The sequence below is a fragment of the Lathyrus oleraceus genome, chromosome 7, assembly GCF_024323335.1.
Source record: "Lathyrus oleraceus cultivar Zhongwan6 chromosome 7, CAAS_Psat_ZW6_1.0, whole genome shotgun sequence".
Taxonomy (NCBI): domain Eukaryota; kingdom Viridiplantae; phylum Streptophyta; class Magnoliopsida; order Fabales; family Fabaceae; genus Lathyrus; species Lathyrus oleraceus.
In genome coordinates this window covers 80280124-80284043 of record NC_066585.1, presented here as the reverse complement: position 1 = coordinate 80284043, position 3920 = coordinate 80280124, and the positions used below count along the sequence as shown (strand labels likewise).

General features: G+C 34.6%; 1 pseudogene; it reads left to right on the top strand.

The window, feature by feature from the left end:
* The first annotated feature begins 754 nt into the window (after positions 1-754).
* On the top strand, positions 755-3166 carry LOC127102135 (uncharacterized; annotated as a pseudogene).
* Positions 3167-3920: the final 754 nt, after the last annotated feature.

Genomic DNA, 3920 nt, shown 5'->3' with positions numbered 1-3920 from the left:
AGTTGAATCATCATCACCGATAATTCCCCGAACTACATTTGAATGACTCATTGACAGAATCAACATATGTAGCAACTCCTCCAGCTTCTAACACCAAGCTTTACAACAACCTGCAAAACCAGACACAACTCTTACTCAAACCTCTCAAGTAACATCATTTCAAATAGAACAAATTGAATTGATGATGCATCTTTGATTATTGTTAATGCTCCAGATCATGGTAGTCAAAATCGTGATCCTACTCATAGGATCGTACGATTTTACGATCTTACAACTCCCCACCGTGCCAGAGAATGATCATAATCTTTTTTTGGTAGGCACGGCCAGAATCGTCGTGATATCACGTGAAAATGGTATAATCGTTGTTTCTGTTGAAAAATGACATTTTTGTTTAAAGCCCCATGAATTCGGGTTCGCGGGTCAGGTCTGCGACTCGATTCAGAAAAAACCTATAAAAAATTAAATATGAAACGATTCTTTTATGCCTAATAACTAGGATAAATGATAATAACTAGGAGTAATCAATACTCAGCCATTCAATAATTAAGAATTTATTCAACTTCCCAAAATACATCATGATTAGGGTAACTTCCCAAAATACATTTATTCATTCCAATTTATTCACGTTAAACTCTTTCACCCCTCTCACGTTAAATAAAGGCGTTGTCTCACTCAAAATTTCATTCTCTATCTTCTCTCTCACAGTTAAAATAACCTTTCATTCTCTATTAAAAACAATTTCGACCTTTCTCCGATGGCTTCAAGTTCTACTGTTGGAACTTTAGTTGTTGGTGCTTTCACTGCTCCCTCTGCAATTGCACCACCACCACGCTAGAAAAAACTACCAAAAAATGCTCCTGGTAACCAAACTGATATAGCATGGAAACATGGCATTACTGATCCTGAAAATTCAAGAAAAATCCAATGCAAGTATTGTCAAAAAAGGTAACTGGAGGAGTCTATAGGCTAAAGCATCACTTGGCTGGAACTCAAAAAGATGTTGAAGCATGTAAGGTTGTCCCAGATGAAATGAAGAGAGAAATACTGCAAGTTTGTTCAAGATTGCAAGAAAACTTGATCAAAAAATCAGAGGCAATGGTAGAGGAAGAGATGTCAAAGGCGTGCTCAAAAAGAATGACCAGTAACAACTCTAGAAACATATTTAAGAAAAGGTGTTTCAGCTCACAACCTAGCATCAATTTAGTTCTAAAGAAGGGTTTAAGAGAGGATGCATGTCAAGCAATTGCAATGTTTTTTTACAATAATGTCATACCATTCAATGTAGCAAGGAGTGAGGAGTTCACTATCATGCGTGATATGATTTTAAGACATGGTAATGGATTCAAACCACTATCTTATCATGACTTGAGAACTAAGTTGTTAAATCAAGAAGTGAAGTTGACACATGAAGCTTTAGAAGAACATAGAAAGGAATGGAGGAATATTGGATGCACCATAATGACCGATGGATGGACTGATCGGAAGAGGAGGACAATTTTGAATTTTTTGGTTAATAGTCCAAAGGGTACTGTATTTTTGAAGTCTGTTGATGCATCCAACATATGCAAAACAGTCGAAGAAATCTTTGAAATGATTAATGTTGTTGTTGAAGAGGTTGGAGAAGATAATGACATTCAGGTCGTGACAGATAATGCGACAAACTAAAAGGTTGTCGGTGAGATGATGATGCAGAAGAGGAACAAATTATATTGGACACCGTGTGCCGCACACTATCTTGATTTGATGCTTGAAGATTTGAAGAAGAAGATATTGGTTCATGAAGAGACAATTTCAATGGGTAAAAAAGTTATAACTTTTATTTATTCAACAACTTATCTCATTTCTATTTTGCATCATCACACCAAAAACAAAGATTTGGTGATGCCAGGCGCTACTCGATTTGCCACGTCTTACCTTACTTTAGGGTGCTTGTATGAGAACAAGGAAGCTTTGATAAGAATGTTCACTTCCAAAGAATGGAAGTCGAGCAAATGTGCAAAGTTAAGAGATGGAAAAGCCATTAAAGATGTGGTTTTGGACAAAAAAAATTGGAAGAATATTGTTATTTGTTTGAGGGGTGCTACACCTCTCATTAAAATGCTTAGTTTTGTTGATTCAGATCAAAAACCATCTATGGGATTAATCTATGAGGTAATGGACCAAGTAAAGGAGGAAAGTCAAAAGAATTTTTTTAGTGGTGTAAACAAAAGGTATCTTTCTTTTATTTAGTTTTATTGAAGTATTTGTGTCTGTACTTGATATCAAATGTTAAAAATAACTCAAGTTATTATAATTTGTAGTTAGTAGTCTATTTGGAATATCATTGATGATAGATGGGACAAAATGCTACATAGGCCACTACATGCTGTAGCCTATTATCTCAACCCACAGATGCATTACGGTCCTAGATTCAAGGTTGATATTGAGGTTAGAAAAGGTTTAATGGACCGTTTAACTAAAATGGTGGATGATCCTGAAGAACAGGCTAAGATTGAAGTCCAAATGAACGACTCTAAGAAACAATTAGGGTATTTTGGCACAAAATTGGCCAAACGAACACTTGAGAAATCTACTCCGACAGATTGGTGGGATTCAATTAGGTTTGAGTGTCTAGAGCTCCAAAGATTTGATATCCACATACTCAGCTTGACATGCAGTTCATCGGGTTGTGAGCGAAACTGGGGTGCTTTTGAAATGGTAAGACTTTAAGAATTTATAATTAATTATATAAGACTTTCATCTTGCTTATGTTAATTTTTTTTTCATTTACTGTAATTAAGGTCCATACAAAAAGAAGGAACTGATTGAAACAAAAAATGATGAATGATGTTGTCTTTGTCATGACTAATTTAAGATTGTCCAAAAAAAAGGGAGAAGAACATTTGAGATAGAGTTTGATGACCTTGGATCTGATGATGATTGGCTTATGGACGAAGATGGCAACATTGAAATTTCGGATGAAGACTTTATTCAAATGAATCAAGAACAAATTCAAGAGGATGATATTTTTGTTCTTGATTTGGAATATGAACATGATGGAGGGATAGATGAAAATGAATTTGATGATGACTTTGAAGATGAAAATGAAGATGAAGGAGATAATGAAGACAATGATGATCCATTGAGTGATTATGACCAACTTCAACATGAATTATTTGGAAAATGAGTGAATTTTCATTAAGTTTTTCTTATAAGTTTTCAATTATTATTTGCTACTGTTTTGAATGTTGTGGTGTTTTGAATTATCTTGAATTAGTTTTAATGAATATTATCCTATGAAGTTTCAGTTTTTTAAAGTAATTTTAGTGTTATTTGAATTTTATTTTTATATTATGTAGTGTCATATGCATATTATTAATCTATATGCAACATATATACAAATTTTTAAATTTGGTAGGATCTTACGATCCGTGTTACGATCCCTCGATTCACGATCTAATTACCCCAACCCGATCTTGCATAGGATCTCGAGTTTGACTACCTTGCTCGAGATATGTCTAAATCAACAAATTCATTAAGTCACAACTCATAAACAAAGCATGAATGTTTAGTTAATGGAAACAAACATGAAATTCTAGTAACAGACTATCAATGTCACATTGGATGTTATGACATCCAATTCTGCGTAGACAGGTAAAGTATGCAGAAAGTAAATGTAAAAAGCAGTAAATGACACAGAGAATTGTTTACCCAGTTCGGTGACAAACACACCTACTCTGGGGGCTACCAAGCCAGGGAGGAAATCCACTATAAGAGGTATTAATTCAGGACTTAAACCACCAGTTTAATCCTATCACTTAAGACCTACCCAATGCAATTTCAATCTAAACTAAGACCTGATTACCTACTCACTCCCCCTCAATCACAGCAGTGATTACAAAAATTAAGAATTTTAAAGTCAGTGGTGAAGATATACTTCA